Source organism: Crinia signifera, chromosome 3, assembly GCF_055691185.1.
Source record: "Crinia signifera chromosome 3, ASM5569118v1, whole genome shotgun sequence".
Taxonomy (NCBI): domain Eukaryota; kingdom Metazoa; phylum Chordata; class Amphibia; order Anura; family Myobatrachidae; genus Crinia; species Crinia signifera.
The window spans coordinates 172,504,173-172,522,729 of record NC_139219.1 but is presented as its reverse complement, the minus strand read 5'-3'; the positions used below and the strand labels follow the sequence as shown (position 1 = coordinate 172,522,729).

General features: G+C 42.6%; 1 long non-coding RNA gene across 2 annotated transcripts in view; it reads left to right on the top strand.

Annotated features, from left to right (window-relative positions):
- The window catches only part of LOC146063986 (uncharacterized), a 91,952-nt gene extending 74,782 nt beyond the window's left edge, over window positions 1-17,170 (top strand). For both annotated transcript variants that reach the window (XR_014471729.1, XR_014471730.1), the window contains 2 exons: window positions 9,560-9,652; window positions 16,121-17,170. This is a non-coding gene — a long non-coding RNA (uncharacterized LOC146063986). The remainder of the gene's footprint in view (window positions 1-9,559; window positions 9,653-16,120) is intronic.
- The last annotated feature ends 1,387 nt before the right edge of the window (window positions 17,171-18,557 follow it).

Sequence of the window (18,557 nt, the reverse complement as noted above, 5' to 3'; positions counted from 1 at the left end):
TCGGTAATTGTACTGGGCTACTTGAGTGCTGGATTTTGTTTCTTACTGGATTCATTATTTTGTATTTATTTGTATTTCATGTCCATGTATGTATATGTGTATTAAAACTGGCTTCACTATCTTGAGCCTTTCTTTTTGCATATACCGGAGTTTACCACCTGACAGAGATACTCCGCATATGGAATTTGACCACCGTGCATAAAGGAAGTATATTTTTTTGCATTTCCCCTTTAATACTATCATTTGTTATTATAAGATTATTTCTTACTCACTGGCGCCTCAGCTGTTTGGATGTTTGATGTTTTAATTGTTGAAGGTTTCTTGGATACCCTTCTTTGTAATTCCTGTGGCGGCCTGGCGCAGAACTGTGGTAGACATCACCCATTGTACCTTAATCGTATGCAATATTTGCATACAATTTGCATACAATTTGCATATGATTCGATCTGCAATGTGATTTAACACACCCCCACTATCCAGGTTAGCCCGAAGCATGGCGAGTGCAGTGTGCCCCGCGAGGGGACGCGGTACGCATACTCCCGACCTGTTCATACCCCCACTATGCACATCGGCATGGAGTTGAATTTATAAAGTGTGGCGAGGGGCCCCGGAATACACGTCAAGTAATCCATGTCCCCTAACAGGGCTCGCTGTGCTTGCCACGCTCTCTACAGGATGTAACCTGAGCTATGTTTATAAAACAGTCTTAAATAAGGATCCAGGAGTTTTCCCCTTAGAGCACCTGGTTGGAAAAAAAAGTGTCATGTAGTCAAGTACGAAGAGTCAGGGTGAACAGAGAGCGAAAGATGTTCCGAAGTCTGAGAGAGCCAAGAGTTCATAGTGTAGTGCTGAGATGGAAGGATAGGAAGATGTAAGGTTCCAAGTTCGAGGTAGAGATGCAAATAGATAAGGAAAATGTTATGAAAGAGCAGGTGTTGACCATCGCAAGGGAGCTTACTGTGCACAATATTCAGGACAAATACATATATTACAGAGAAAAAGTACACAACTTACTGTAAGTATTAGGGAAATCCATTTTTGATCAACCTTTAAGTTGATCAGTCTTGAGGGCGTCAACATCATCTGACCAATTGTTGTACCACAGATGAACTACTTATTTACAGTAGAAGCTTCTGACCCCCTTTTGCATCCTTCTTCATATATGTCTTTTAATGATGTCACTCAAGGACAGCAACACTGGCAGTGTACATACTGTAGTATACTTGTGGTGGCAGACCAACATTTAAGTGCTTAATATAGGTTTAAAAACCAGGGTAGATGGGTAGCGGAGTGGTTGCCTTTATGTTTGTTTATAAGTTATGGGGGGAAAGCAGACACTATAATGGGACTTGTGACAAGGGAGAGGGGAAGACACTATGATGTGAAGTGGAGTGGGGGTAACACAAAGAGGGGAGTATATACACATAGGACATACTTAGGAATAGTCAAGTTGAGCTAACTATTAATTAAGTGCAACATTTTCCAATGAATAACGGTCTGGTTAAAAACATATACATAATATAATATATATATATAAAATAATATAACATATACCATGTTTTCCACTGTAGTGTGTAATGTGAAGACTTAGGTGCACATTTACAAAGATGGGAGCTGCAGAAGATGCATATTGCCTATAGCAAGGCTGTACATTAATTCAGTAAGACTCCATATTAGAGCAACCAGTTATTTCTGTGCAATATTTTACCCGCCACACCTGTGTATTATCTGTATATATATACCTGCATGGGCAAGGACCGTTATGCTAATTTGGAGATATAATCAACAGGGAATTGCAACAATACAAAGGTGAATTAACCTTTTACACCTTTTGAAGCGGCAAAGTTTCAGTGCCTGGTTTAATAAGTGCCACTTTCATCAGATAATATATATATATATATATGTATATATACTAATGCCTACAGTATCTTATATACAGATGTAGCGCCTCTCTTCTTTGCCCGGCGCCCGCCAGATCCCTTTCACTGGCGAGCGCCGTGATAGGGACTGGGTCGCACGTGCATTTCACATGCACATCCCAGTATCACGGCGGCTGGGTAGCGTCTCCCTGACAGTCTCCATTTCAGGGAGACGCTGCCCAGTTTGGGGGGGTGCGGGATGGCGAGGGGGACCCCCGGCAGGCTCCTTTGCCATGGGGCGTGCAAGCGTCTCATGCGCAAGCTCCCCTGGCGGTAGCTAGCCGCTGGCGGGGGCTGGGGATGAATCGCCAGCCCCTGCAAAGATAAAAAGAGCTACTTCTGTATTAATTATATAAATCTGAAATAAATATGTTAAATGCCCTCACCAGCTAAAAATTGTGTTGGGGCTTTAGCCCTGCTTAGCGGTGAGAAAACACACAATATATTTATCTCCCATGCAAGCTATTTGTAAGAGCCTTAGAACAAGCTCTCAATGACTTTCCTATAATCCTGTGTCAATAAACCTCTTAAAGCATTACAGAAGTTAATAAATAATTTTGGCTGTCATCTGATAAGGTATGCGGTAATAAGGTTAAATGTTGTCTTCATCCATCCACAATATACAGTTCAGAATCTTGCAAGTTAAAGTTAAGAAACACATTTCACATTTTCTGAATCTAATGTTAGATAAATGTAGAGGTCACTAGATGTAGGGTGAAATGTAATAGGAGAGTTTCAGAAAATGAGAGATTTGGTAAGAAATGTCCAATTTTTTTAAAGCGGAAATAATTTATGCTGCAAAACCGGTATGATTTTGCCATGTAAATGATTGCCGCTTTAAAAAAAACTGGAGATTTCTTACTCCTCACTTTCTGAAACTCTCATCCTATTAAATTTCACCCGTAGTCTCACTTTCTGAGACTAATAGGGGGAAAATTACTAAAATGAGAGTTCTATTTCAGATGGGATGTTGCTATGGGCAACCAGTCAGATACTATCTATTATCTTGTAGAAGGTGCTAAATACATAACAAGTAGATTCTGATTGGTTGCCCATACCAGCAACCATCTGAAATAGAAATCCCATCTAAAGGTGGCCATACACACGCAGATCTATCTTCAGATCTGGCTGGTTGGAACAAAAACCTGGTTATGGATGAGAGCACATGACCGTTGACCATTTGCTTGGAAATGCTGGAAAACTGACAAACTGTCAATTATCCATAACCATGTTTTTGTTCCAACCAGCCAGATCTGAAGATAAGTCTTACTAGTGTATGGGCACCTTTAGTCAATTCCCCCTTAAATCTTCACTTAAAATGTTCCTTAATATTCCACCTCTCCAACATCTTGATGGTTGAAAACTATCATGCTAAACATGTTTTCCTTTCAAAGTGATCTAAATGTGCATTTCATTGGCACAAGTATATATCATTTTAAATATACAGTAAGTCTCACTTAAAAAATAAATTGCAAGCTTGCAATGAAGTGTAACAAGAACTCTTTTATTTTAATTTTATTGCTTTCCCTTTCTTTATATGGCTAAGTATATATTGTTATGCACCACATAGAGTATTGTGTGCAGATGCATATGTATTCAATCTAAAGCATGTTCTTTATACCATTCTTAGTTTTTTCATCTTATTTTACTAGTCTTTAGTTCAATCATCCATACTACCAATTACTTCTTCCAGATCCTTTGTTTTCTCTAAGGTCGCCCATACACGTTACAATTATTGTATACAATATTGTATACAATATCGCATCTCATCCGATCTGGGTTTTGCGATGACATCAGATGAGATGAGATCTAGTACAAAAAGTACGTGCTGCACATACTTTTTGTACTAGATCTCATCTCATCTGATGTCATCGCAAAACCCAGATCGGATGAGATGCGATATTGTATACAATATTGTATACAATAATTGTAACGTGTATGGGCACCTTAACACTGGTACTGCTGATAGAACATTGTTTATGATCCTGACCACTATTGGTGCGCTCTGATGGTCATAAGCTAATATGTTTGGGTACTTATGTATTATCTGGACTCCCATGTTAAATGCACCCCATTTTTTCATACCCCTACTATCCAACTACGCATGGAGTTGATTTTATATAGTGTGGCGAGCACAGCGAGCCACCGTGCCCGAAGCGTGGTGAGCGCAGCGAGCCCCGCGAGGGGACGCGGTCTCATAAGAAAAACGGGAGTCCGGATATTACATAAGTACCTATGTTTGTAAAGGATATTACCTTGAGGCTAGTGTATGTGGCAAGACCATAGAAGTTATCGGCTACTGTTGCAAGGTTTCAGAGGTGGACCTCCGGCCTTTATTATTATGGTAATTTTGCCATACACTACAGGAATTCCAAAAAGATAGTTAAAAATCCTGCAAAACAGCCATGCTAGATAAATATGTTTTAATTATATTTAATTATTGGAAATGTAATCAAAGGTAGAGGGCATTCTTAGCTCTTACTAATTCAATGGAGTGTTTTATCAGTGACATGTGGTGAGATCAGGGCCGGCCCTACCATTAGGCAGCTTTGACAGCTGACTAGAGTGCCGGCCGCTGGAGGGCGCTCTTTGTTCAGCTGGTCCCAGTCAGCAGTTTTGCCTAGGGTGTTAAAAAACCTAGCACCGGCCCTGGGTGAGATCAACAGCTGGGAAGGAAATGGCTATAGTTAGAGCTTGATTTACAAACACACACACACACACACACACACACACACACACACACACACACACACACACACACACACACACATATTTAATGCAATATAAACATTATACAAAGGTGCAGCAATATCTACTTCATTACTATGGGTTTCTTCCCTCTGCTCATCCTCCTGGACCTCTCCACTGCCTTTGAAACTGTTGATCATCCTCTCCTCCTCTGCAATCTCCAGACCATTGGCTTCTCTAGCACTATCTACTCCTTCTCTGTGTCTGCCTCTAACGCCACCTCACCTCATTCCATCCTCCTTATCGGTGTTCCCCAGGGATCTGTCCTAGGCCCCCCTTCTCTTCTCTTCTCTCTGTATACCTGTTTTAAAAAGTTTCCTCAGTCTTCAATTCCAGCTCTATGCTGATGATACACTACTATACCTATCGTCCCCTGACCTGTCCTCTTCTGTGTTGCCTTTGGTACCCAGCTGCCTCTCCGGCATTTCCTCCTGGATGTCAACAAGGACAAAATCGAAAGCATGATCTTTCCCACATTAAAGTCTCTACTTCACCCCCAATATCTGTATTGCTTTTGACAACACCATCATCTCCTTCTAATTCCCACCTATAATGCTTGAACATCACTCTAGACTCCTCCCATTTCCTCAACCCCACATAAAATCCCATGCTTAATACTGTCAGTTTCAGCTGCACAACATCACTTGCGTCAGGCCATTACTCTCCCATAGTGCAACTAAACCTATCATACATTCACTGGTCATCTCACGACTATAGCAACATTCTCCTCCCAGGCAAACTGCGATACCATGTTGCTCCTCTCCGTTCTTTTCTTAAATTCACAGCTAGACTTATCTTCCTCTCCCGCTGCTCCACATCTGCCATTCCCCTTCGACAAAACCTTCACTGGCCCCCGTTCCCCTACAGAATACTCTTCAAACTCCTCACCTTCACATACAAGTCCCTTTCTAATTCCAATGCTCCCTACATCTCCAACCTCATCTCCCTACAGACTCCCTACCAAATTCTCTTGTTGGCCAATGACTTTCGCCTCTCCTCTACCCTGGTCACTGTATATCATAAGCAATTCCAAGATTTTGCCAGTGCTGCCCCCTTCACTGTACCACACTCTTTAGCTCTAATAGACTTTCCCTGACCTTTCAAAGCTTAAAATTAGCATTGATAACTCACCTGTTTATCAAAGCATACCCTTATAATACTTATTTTAGAACTGTTTTACATTTTTTACACAATTATGAATCACTTCTATAACCCTCCCAACATATGCAGTAGCTGGACTTATCTTTGCTACGGTGCCCATACACTAGTCCGACTTGTCCTAAGGACAAGTCGGACCAGTTTGCCCTTTCCCCGGGAGGCTGCTTACTATTTGGTACTATTTGGTACTTGTGCCACATTATACATGCAATAAATTGCATGCGATTTATTGTATGTATATCCCTGGGGAGCTGCCAGCGGCAGGGGCAGGCAGGGGAGGTGTGTGGGGCAGGCAGCGGGGTCCCTGTGGCGTGTGGTGGGCAGTGGGGTCCCTGTGGTGCGGGGAGGGCAGCGTGCTGGTCATTAAGTCAGCGGGTCCATGGAACTAACTACCGTGTTTCCCCGATAATAAGACACTGTCTTATTTTTTTTTCAACCAACAAAAAACACCATAGGCCTTATTTTCAGGGGAGGTCTTATTTTAAACATGCCCCTGTCCTCATTTTAAACATGCCCCTGTGCTCCTTTTAAACATGCCCCAGTGCACCTTTTAAACATGCCCCAGTGCTCCTTTTAAACATACCCCAGTGCTCCTTTTAAACAGGCCCCAGACCGCCATCTTTGACATGCCCCAAACCCCCTTGATATGGTAAACATGCCCCTGTCCTCCTTTTAAACATGCCCCAGTGCTCCTTGTAAACATGCCCCCAGTTAAAGAGAGGGAACGTACCGTAGCCTCCTTTACACACCTCTCCTCCTCTCTGTCTCATCAACGCCAGTGCTCCGTGCTCTGCTGCAGCCGCCGCGTGATGTGCGCGGCGACGTCACGCGGCTCCCGCAATGCATCCCTGGGACCGGGAGCAAAGCGGCATCTGTAGAACCCGGAGGTCTCTAAATACCTCAGAGGTGATTGAAGATCACCTAGAGGTTAGCGGAGGTTAGCGGGGTCTAGTATTTATTGTTTGCAATCCACAGGATTGAAATTTGAATCTGCCTTATTTTCGGGGGAGGTCTTATTTTGGACACATGACAAAATCTGGGGGAGGTCTTATTTTCGGGGGATGTCTTATTATCGGGGAAACACAGTAGCACTATTCACCAGGTGGCGGCACGGGAAGCACTGCTGAAATTGAAAACACTAGGCAGATGCTGAGATTCAGCCAATCAGCGTCCGGCCAGTGTTTTCAAATTCAGCAGCACTTCCCGCACAGCCGCCTAGCGAATATCGCTAGTTAGTTCCAAGTCGCCATAGGGGCCCACCAATTTAATGACCAGCGCTGCAGGGACCCCGCTGCCCGCCCCATGCGCAGGGACTCCACTGCCTACCACACACCGCAGGGACACCACTGCCCCAAACCACAGACCCTGCTGATGCACATAGGTTCTGCTTCACCGCTGTCACACACCTAGGGATCGGACCAACACATCGTGGGTGCTAAAAAGCACACACTATGTACCACTGATGGGTCCGATCTGACAGATTGAACCTGCAGCGGGTTCAATCTGTAGGGCCTGACCGATGCGCACGGGACCTTGCATCGGGTCGGTGGGGATGTCAAACACATCCGATTCGGGTCAATTTCTCTGCCCGATCTTTCTGGATCGGGCAAAATCGTCCCAAATCAGACGAGTGTATGGGCACCTTAACACTTCAGTTGCTCCACTATTGTGATGCCTTGGAGTGGCTTGGCTGGGTGTTCCGTGCTCCAAACATTAAGCTTTAGAATGTTAGGGACTTACATAATGAGGCTGCTATGGGTTAGCCATAACCCTGGCCAAGATTATGCAAAATGTATTACAGTTCTAATGAGTAATTTGCAAATGGGATACATATAGATGAACAGCGGTGAGGATGCCGGTAGTCTTCCCTCCTGATGCAGGGAATACTGACTGTATGTAAGTCTGGAAAGTATACTTACATTCCCTCTGCCCCACAGCTGAACTATAACCCTCCACTCACAGCCCAACCCTCCCTGCCAATGCCTAATCCTAACCCCTGTGCCCTGCTGACTTAACCTAACCACCATGCCCTGCAGCCTTACCCAATCCCCCCCTCCTTAAAGTGCCTAACCCTAAACCTCTTTAGGGCAATGTCTATGTGTGTCTTATTATGGGGCAGTGTGTGTGTGTGTGTGTAGGGATATTTGTCTTTAGGGCAGCGTGTTAGTGTATGTGTGTCTATGGAGCAGTATGTGGGTAGTGGTGGGGGCCCTGTCTATTTTGTCAGTCTCGGGCCCCGCAATTTCTGGTGGCATCCCTGCTCATGGTCCAATCTTGCAATTTCTCACTTAACTCTATTTTAAGAAGATGCAACAACAGATCTAATGCTAGAAGACAACAGCCCGAACCAATTCTTACTATGCTTTGAAAACCCAACATATAGTGTATAGCTATGCACAGGAAACAAGTATTTTAAAATTCATTGCAAATACAGATGGCCAATGATCCCATACTAGTAAGCCCACTTGAATCAAAGCTTTGAAAACTAGTCTGCTACCTTCTGTGTTGCCAGCAGATGGCAGTGTTTCGGAGACTCACAGACACTAGATATATATATACAGGTGGAGTCTCCCTATCCATATATTCCAGAAACCGAAATATTACGAAAACCATGGTTTTTCAGAATATTTCGTTTTTTTTTATTTTTTTATTACTTAATGCCCAGGTGTCTCTGGCAGCCTTCTGAATCCTCTTTCGCGGCATCTTTGGTCCCAGGGATGCATTGCGCGAGTGCGTGCCGGTGGTGTCACTGGCAAGCCCGCGCACTCGAGCAATGCATCCCTGGGACCGTAGATGTCGCTGGAACACCGTGGACATCGGGGGCTCATCGGGGCACCGACAGGGGACCAGGTAAGTATGAAAAAATATATATTCCAAAATCCGTAAAAATCCCTAATCCAAAATTATATATATATGATACATTTAGACAAACACTATTATGTTATTGTAATAAAATATATATAATAAAGATATGTTGCTCATAGGCTGGAGGTGCACCAGAACTGTAAACCCCGTGCCCAGACCCATCAAACACCAGCAAGTTCCCACACATTTTTGCTATCTTAAGCATCAGCTTCTACTTCATGTTGGCTGCTCCCAGCTATATGGAACCAAGCTTATTTAACCGGCTGGTGCGCCAGAGCATTCTCATTCACGGCAATGGTCTGCACATATTACATTTGCCCCCATCTGCTGTGCACATGGTTTAGCCCATTTCTGACAAAATGTGCTATATGATCAATCTGAATTAGACCCTAAATCAGTAATTCCCAAACTTTTTTGAATCAAGGCGCCCCTGAGTATTATAATTTTTTCATGGCCCCCCTTGAGAAACTTTTCTCATTGATAAAATAATAAAAATTAAGTATATTGTATTTATATCTCATCCCTAGTGTCAGTTATGTGATTAATGGACAGGATTCACTTCTGTTTGATCACATTTTGCCTATTACATTAGTCATACTTAATGTTTCATAGACATGGACTACCAACCCAGGGCAACCCTGCAAGTCTTCCAAGGCACCCCAGGGTGCCACGGCACACAGTTTGGGAACCACTGCCCTAAATACAAATGTTTCCTCATCTATTTTTGATTAATGCATATTTTATAATTCACGCTGAAGGAAATTATTTGAAAAAATAATTAAAATAGTGTCTTGAAAAAAAAAAATCTGGACTGTACGTGTATAATTACACTTCTCATGTTCTCACTTTTCGCTATTCTTCCAATCTAGGCATTTATCATGTCAGAAAACAGTATTATCTATTCATGTTTCCTGGAAGATTGGTCATTCTAAAACATACCATGATGTCACATTTTTTACAAGGTAAAACCACAAATATCTTAGGAAAGTGATTTATTTAGTGATTTTCATGTTTCGTTTTCACTTACTCTATAAGAAAAACATGTTTCTTCTGATGAATTTAGAGTAATAAAAGATTGTAACCAATGTAATTAGAGGCAGCTCCATGTTGCAAGATATATTTTAAAATTTATATAAAATAGTACACTGTATACTGTACACAACTATAAAGCAAATGAAACTGGTTTAAGCAGTCATACAGTAAAGGCCCATAAACACTGGGCGACATTCGAGCTGCTTTCAGTTCGAAAGCCACCCGATGTGTACGGGGCAGCGATGAGCAGTGAGCGCTGATGCATCCTGCTATGGAAAGTCTTCCACCGCGGGAAAAATTGTTAAAACGGGCGTTTGTCTATGCACTGGGAATTTTTCACCCCAGTGGTTTTCCCCATCATCGTTGTCCATACACGCTCAGTGTGTATGGACCTTAAACTACATATGACAAGATCAAGATAGTCTTTTTAATGTATTTATTTACAGTTTCTTATATAGCACAGCATATTCAGTTGCACTTTACAATTAGAAACAGTGAGAAACAAACTGCGTAGTAACAATCCAACGTAGGAGGGTCCTGCTCACAGGCTTACTATCTATAGGGCAATTTTGCAATCTATAGGAATATAGACCTTGCTATTATTATTAACTCATCTTTTATTTTATATAAATCCAATCTAGACAAGCAAAAGGTTCACGTAGAGAAGATCAACACATGTAAAGGTTAACATGAGTTTTTCATTTGTTTTGGGTGTCCATGTTGAAACCTGAGCCTGTAGATCCCCAATTATCTATATTAGCTTTGCTGCCATGATCAGGTCAGGTGACTCGCTCCAATACCTCAGCACATGGCATACTTTACCATTCCCAATGGAAGTCCACGTGGATGGTAATGTATGTAAAAGTAAAACTCATGTCAACCTTTGTATGTGTCAACCATTGCCATGTTGGTCTTTTGAGTGTGTCAACCTTTTGTAGATGTGGACCTTGTGCATGTGCAATGTTGACATTATACAAGTCGACCTTGGTCTAACAGTCCCAGAGGAAGATAACACCTCCCCCTGTGGCTACCTGTCAGATATGTGATTGGCAGGTAGCTATTCCAAGGGCAAGTCACTGCCAGTCACAGTATACAGTAGGTAGCGCAGTCATGGACTGCAACTGGCTCACTGAGGTGGCAGATACTAATGAGGGGGCTGCTGCCTTGCAGCCCATAAGTAAATTCTGCCATTGCTTCCTAAATACTTAAATAATAGAAAAAATATGTATATTTTAAAGAGAAACTAGGAATAGTTTTAATACTTGATTTATTGCCAATTGTGTGGCCAGCTAGGCACTTGATCATCATCAGACTTCCAAGATGTCGGGCCTTTTTTAAGTTGAGGCCTGGAGCTGGAGCTGTCATTGTTCATCTGGCGCTAACAGCCAGAGCCAGACAATTTATGCTCTCTCTTGAACCTGGCGATGAACAACTAAAGGCCATGTCCATGTAAGCCATGTACAACTAAAATGGTGCATGGCCTACATTACAAAACTTACCCGGAAAGACTAAAAAAATTGCAATATGTAGTTTGGAGCAGAGAAGGGACATGATAGAACCCTTTCGGTACTTATGTATTATCTGGACTCCCATGTTAAATGCACCCCATTTTCTCATACCCTTACTATCCAACTACGCATGGAGTTGATTTTATATAGTGTGGCGAGCGCAGCGAGCCACCGTGCCCGAAGCGTGGCGAGCGCAGCGAGCCCCGCGAGGGGACGCGGTCTCATAAGAAAAACGGAAGCCCAGATATTACATAAGTACCAAACTTTCAAATATATCAAGGGTTATAACAAGGTATAGGAGCGAGACATTCTTTAAAGGAAGAGAAGTATAATTAAAAACACGAGGACATGCACTGAAACTGGAAAAAGGTAAGGGGGAAATCTGAGGAAAAATTACTTCACAGAAAGTGTAGTGGACAATCTCCTATCAGAGGTGATAGAGGCTAATGTGGGGTACACATCAGGACGACCCGCTCAGGATGCACATCGTGAGCGGGTCATCAGTGTTTCTTCCAGCCCACTCACGATGACGCCAGGGGGCACGACCTGCTCACGATGTGCACTGTGAGCGGGTCAGAGTATGGTCGTTCTTCAGATCCTACCTGCAGCAGGATCTAAAGAACGACCGACCGACCCGCGGGACTGCGCATCCGATCGGTATCGGTCCACACCAGGACAGAAAAGGGCCCAATCACCACACAATCTACATCCAATAGGTCAGAATTGGATCTAGATTGATGGGATCAGACCCTTGTCGTCCTGGTGTGTACCCAGCATTAGACAGTAGAACAATTTGAACATGCATGGGATAGACATAAGGATATACTTACAAAAAATAAGGATCACGTAGGCTTTCATATACCAACATGGCAAAGAAAAGGGGACATACTAGATGGGCCAAGTGGTTCTTATTTGCTGTCACATTCTATGTTTCTATGACAACACTGAATCTGTGCTGGTACTGTAGGTATCTTTTTTTTTTCCAACACAAAGTTTCAAGGCTTTGCCCACAGTTTACAGTGTAAAAACTGGAGAATACTGAACTCCACTGTGGCATACAGAGCTGATTGCGATCCCAGGAGCACTGCTGGAGTCTGTCCCTGCAGTGCTGCTATAGAACCACACAGAGCTGCTTTCCAGTCTAGCAGCACACCAGAAGTCTGTACCCATTGAACTTCTATAGAGTGTTGCCCAGCAAGCAGAAAAAAGACTTGGTGATAGGTAGAGGTGATAAGATAAGCTGGAAAACAAGGGGTCTGATTCAGACCTTGATGGTGAAGTGCAGAAATGGCTAATCAACGATACATATGAACACTACTGAGCATGTGTGTGCCAGAGCATACATGTGCATGTAGAACATACATGTGCATGTCCACTGTGTAGTGAAGCGTTTGCACATTTGTTATGTGCAGAGTGAGCAGGGCAGCCTTGCAATATTTATATATGCGATCTTAAATCATTAATATAATTGTTGATCCAGCCAATTGTGAACAGAGGCTGTATATTTTACTTAAATTTAAAACGGACTGAAGGAACCTCTGATTAAGTTTTTGTGAAGATGAATCACGCAGAGTATATGATTCAGAACCAGTACTAAGAATACACCATTGGAATCCCACATGTATCAAACTAAGGGTACCCCTAATTTAGGAGAAAATACTAAGGGGTACATTTACTAAAATGGAAGTTCTAGTGACGATGGGATGTTACCATTCAACTATTACAGCTAACTCCTCAAAAAAATTTGGGTCAGCCTGTAGAATACCCGCATAGCATGGTCTAATGGAACAACCTCTGTTATGCACCGTGGGGTGTTTTGGCCGGATGTAACCAAGCTCTCCTTCTACTGGCTAGTTCTGCCAGTTGGACCATCGGGTTCTGTGAGTTTGGGTCATGGAATATTTGGGCTACACAATGCTGGGGCCCATCCATTCTAACCCTGTAGAGCAGGGGTGGCCAACCAGAGCTGAAAAATATCTGTAGTCAAGCTAAAGAGCCAACAAGGGGCGTGGTCTATTTGGAAGTAAGCCAAGCCCCATTTTTGTGTCTATGTCAAGCCACATCCACACAAAAAAACACTGAAACAAGCCAGATCCACATAAAATACACTGAAACAAGCCAAAGCCACATAAAATACACTAAAACAAGCCAAATCCACATAAAATACACTGAAACAAGCCAAAGCCACACAAAATACAATGAAACAAGCCAGATCCACATAAAATACACTGAGACGAGCCAGATCCACATAAAATACACTGAGACATACCAGATCCACAAGAAATACAGTCCACGTGAAAAAAGCGATGGGGGGGGCAGTGGGATGCAGCGGAGGGCAGCGAGGGGAGCGAGCGGTGAGGAGCGGGTTAGGGGGACGCCGCGGCGGGCAGGATGTCCTAACCCTGACCCGCTGCAGTATTTTCACAGCACCACACTACCACATTCACAAGTCGTCAGGAATGCAACACAATGCTGGTGCACTGGTAAGCTGAATGACGGCGGCTCCACCTGTATGTCAGATCCCTCACACAGCATAACTGTGAAGAAGAGCCCATAGGCTTCTATAGGGTTATGCCAGCTAGTGCTCAGCAGTAAAAACCCTCTGGAAGGGACAGTAGTAAGTTGCGTAAACAACCAAGGGTGCACGAGGTGCAGCTGCTATGGGGCCTAAGCTGCTCCCCCTGTACCCAGTCAGCAACAGCCTCCAAAGCCCACAGCTGCACACCCCAACTGTCCACCCAAAGAACGTTGCTGCCTGTGCTGCGGCTGATAGTATAAACCCTCCCGTCCTTTCCTTCCCTCCATTCCACCAAGGGTTTAGGCTGCAGCAGAACAGAGGATATAGAGAGGACGGATTTCCGTGATTTGCATGTATTTAGGGGACATAATGCAGGGAATTGCCTGCCCCCAAGAGAAACCTATGCAGCTGCTGATCACAGGTAATACCCGATCCCCTCTTTCTCTTCTCTTCCCTATCCCTCTTCCTTTCTCCCCCCACTCCCCCTCCTCTCCTCTCCATCTCTACTTGGCATAAACTCATCTGCATAGCATATTGGGGCGCCACCTGGCATAACAAGGGGCTCTGGCTGATAAAACATATAATGCTAGCTCTTCCTGGCATAATGTATAAGGAGGGCTCTGCATGGTGTAATGGAAGCTCTGCCTGGCATAATGGGGACACTGCATGGTATAACGGGGGCATTTTCTGGTGTAAAGGGGGCTCTGCTTTGCATAACGTATAAGGCTGACTCTGCCTGAAGTAACAGGGCTCTGTCTGGTGTAACATGAAATGGGAGCTCTGTATGGCATAACATGCGCTCTGCCTGGTGTGTTGTGCAGCAGTGGCTTTGCCTGGTGTAACAGGGGCTTTGTCTGGTGTAACGTGCAATGGGTTTCTGCCTGACACAACAAGCATAAAGGGGCTATTCCTGGCATAAATGGGGCTCTGCCTGGCATAATGTGTAAAAGTGGGCTCTACCTGACGTAACATACAAAATGGGTCTCTACCTGATGTGTAATGGGGATTTGCCTGGCATAATGTATATAAGTGAGCTCTCTCTCTAACATGGCCTCCCTCGATTCTTAATGGTGGCGTGGGAGTCCCTTTTAAGAATTTGCTATGGGGCCCATAAACTTCTCGTTACGCCACTGGCTTTAGTACATTTAAAATGCATTAAAAACCCAGAAAACAGGGGTTTTACCACTTTTTTTCTTTAGTACATTCCGCCCAGTGTCCTCTGTGGTCTGTGGGAGAGCATGTGCAGGAGTCCTGGGTCATAAACCCAGTTGTATTGCAAAGACAGCTCTTATCAGGAAAGCTGTCCTTTGCAATACTAATTGCAATTCTAAGTCAGGGTTGCCGACTTTGAAAAAATCCTCTCCGGGAGAAGCCCGGAGAGGAATCTTGTGTTACTCGTTTTGGGGGCGGGGCTTAACCGTGACGTCATTAAGCCCCACCCCCATTACAAGAAATAGCCAGAATAACAGTTATCCATGGAGGGGGCGGGGCTAAAACGTCACGATTGTGCCGTTTTAGCTTTGCCCCCTCCCCTGAGACCCGCGGATTGCGGCATATAAATGCCGCGATCGGGGGGCTCAGGGGGGGTCCCCCTGATTCCGGGAGGGTTGCCCACCCTTCCGGGGGCCGGGAGGAAGGACCCGATTTTCGGGAGACTCCCGCAAATTCCGGGAGGGTCGGCAACCCTGTTCTAAGTACATATTGACATTATAATGCTAATATGCCAATACATACCCAATAAGAAGTGGGATGTATTGGATCTGTAATGCAATTCACAATGCATCATGTTCTTAGTACTGTACTCTTTAATGGAAATACTTTATTTTCAGGTTGTGGCAAACACTGATGATGATAATGGAGTTTCATCAATTCTTGAAGTTGGTTATCTGCTGCGCTATATAAGAAACTGTAAATAAATTAAGTACTGTATACCTAACTGGACAAATTAGGCCATAATCCTGGTCTGTCCAAACAATGAACCAATTGCCTCATGCTACAGAACCTGTGGGCAAGACTAAACAGCTTTCCTACAACATCATGCTATGTAATTTGTGAGAACCTTTATTACTAGGGGATAATAATAATAATAATAATAATAATAATAATAATAATAATAATAAATAATAAAGATTACATTCATTTTACATTTTACATTACATTTTAGCAGTGGTTTGAAATAATATTTCACATCCCCAGTTTATTTGAATTGTAGCGTCTACTTCCTGATAACTTCTTAATCCAATATACTGATGACATTGTATGTCATCTGATTGCTAGGAGCAAGTGGTTCTGGGTAATTAAGTTTCTTACTATTCTTGACCTGTATGTTTATCATTACTATGACCAATGTACATTATTTTCCTATTTTATAGCTATAGAAAGAGAAGCAGATACACTTCGCTGAAGAGACCTCAAAAGAAACAGATCAACTGAAATGACAATGTTCTTTAGTACTGTGACAAGGTGTTAGTGGAAAGCTGTTCTGCATCCTTGTCTCTTGATGAAGTGTGATGAGAGCCCTTTCTCTCAGAAAACTCTCCTGAACTTGACACACCTGTTTTCCTTGTCTGTCTCCAATCTGGCTGCATACCTGTAGCTCCTGTCTGCGGTTCTCACTATGTGGGTCTATATGCCTCTTGGCTATGGTCTAGCATGCATAGAACACTGTATGTATGGAAGAGTAACATTCACATGTTTAAAACATTGTTCGCTTTGTTTAAATATTTTAACTGAAATTAGTATCAGTCTTGTTCTCAACTTCTATCACAAGTTCAAACCTACTGTAGTTTCTGTTAACCCCATCTGTCATCTGTAAAGTTTAGACTGTTACTAGTAGTGACAAACAGAGTACTGTATGTGCATTTGGGTTTCTGTCCTTTGAATTGTCAACTGAGCATGATAAGAACACACAGAAAAATAATATTTGGCAAACAAAAGAACTTTTAAGTATGCCCTTAGTGTATTACAAGTTGAAACTTTATAAAATGAAAATATATTCATCTACTGTACCATAAGTGTTTAATAACGTCATACAATCTGCAGGATTTATTGATGATCCTATTAATCCCAGTTATTTGCTGCATGGAAAAAAAGGGCTTTTGTCACAATAAAATGGTCACTTTGGGCTATCCAATTACTTGCCCATTTGTTTTGTGTGCCAAATTACCTTGTATCACAAGAACGCATATAGGCTCTTTGAGCTGTGAGCTTTCACAGCAGCTATCACAGAAAATAGTCTCTTATCTGGGACTTTGCCTGGTGCAGGTGAAACCAACACCTGGATAAGTGCTACAGTACATCGGGGCCAATAGGATAGCCTGTCGGCGGTAATTAGCCATGGTAAATTACTGTGGCTAATTGGATACCGCCAGGGCTATTTTTGTGCAGGCTCCAGCAGGAACTGTGGCCCTTATTCTAGGTTACTCTTTCTGACAAAATATTTCTTAGATGGACAAAACCATGTGCACTGCAGGTGAGGCAGGTGTTACTTGTGCAGAGATAATTAGATTTGGGTGGGGTTTTACACCTGCCTCACCTGCAGTGCACATGGTTTTGTCCATCTAAGAAATATTTTGTCAGAAAGAGTGAACTAGAATAAGGGCCACAGTTCCTGCTGGAGCCTGCACAAAAATAGCCCTGGATACCGCCCTTGATCAGATAAAAAAAGAATCATTCATGTGCTTAGGAGATTTTTGTTCACTAGCAAAAGTCCTAAGTGTGTCTAACCTTAAATGAATGATATCTTCGCTACCAGCATCTAACATATAGCACTACCCAAGTTACATTCACTTTACATTTATATTAAGTAGGTCTTTTTGTAGTAATACTGTATATAATAAAAGAAGGTAAGAAATTTGAACATTATATACTATGAGAAATGGTGATGTTATCTAAGAAATGTACTTTCCTTATTGAGTAGACAAAGTTGTTCTATCTCTGTACTTTTTTTGTTTACCTTGAGCCTTAAAGGGCCAGTATGTCTCCTCCTTCTATGTATATCATGGTTCTGATGCAATTGTATATGGATAGATTAAAAAAAAAAACATTGATAGTGTTGCAAAGTTTACACATGTATTGTTAAAAAAACAGTAACTCGGTATAATAAATTGTTCTACATAATTTTGATTGAAAATACTTTAAAGTTAGCACATAGACAGTCCAGCCCCTTACCAGAAGTAAGATGTTGAAAAGCATCAATATAAAGCAGAATGGGGGATCTGGATATCACTTCTCTTAGCTTGGTCATGTCAGGGACTTTCCCTCCTTGGTTCCCTGGTTCTTTAGCTGGCATCTCTTACTCAAGATATGAGAATGGGGTCAGAGTTCAGGCCAACTGTCATTCCATTGCAAATAGATTGCATAATTTTTATCAGCAGGTAATTTTATTTGATAGATTTGTGCCGGACAGTACTATAGGTGCCCATACACGTTACAATTATTGTATACAATATTGTATACAATATCGCATCTCATCACATCTCGGTTTTGCGATGAGATGAGATCTAATACAAAAAGTATGTGCAGCACATACTTTTTGTACTAGATCTGATCTCATTGCAAAACAGAGATGCGATATAGTATACAATATTGTATACAATAATTGTAACGTGTATGGGCACCTTTAGTGTGGGGATGTGGACATGTTGAGAGGCATACAAGAATGTTATAAAAACTTACAACAGTCCATAACTGGAAACAAATTACATTGACTACGATTCATTTCTAGAATAAATTACATTCCAACATTCACCCTAGCAAAATTCCAAAGTGCACGTATCTTTTTATTTTGAGATATGGCCAATTGGAAAT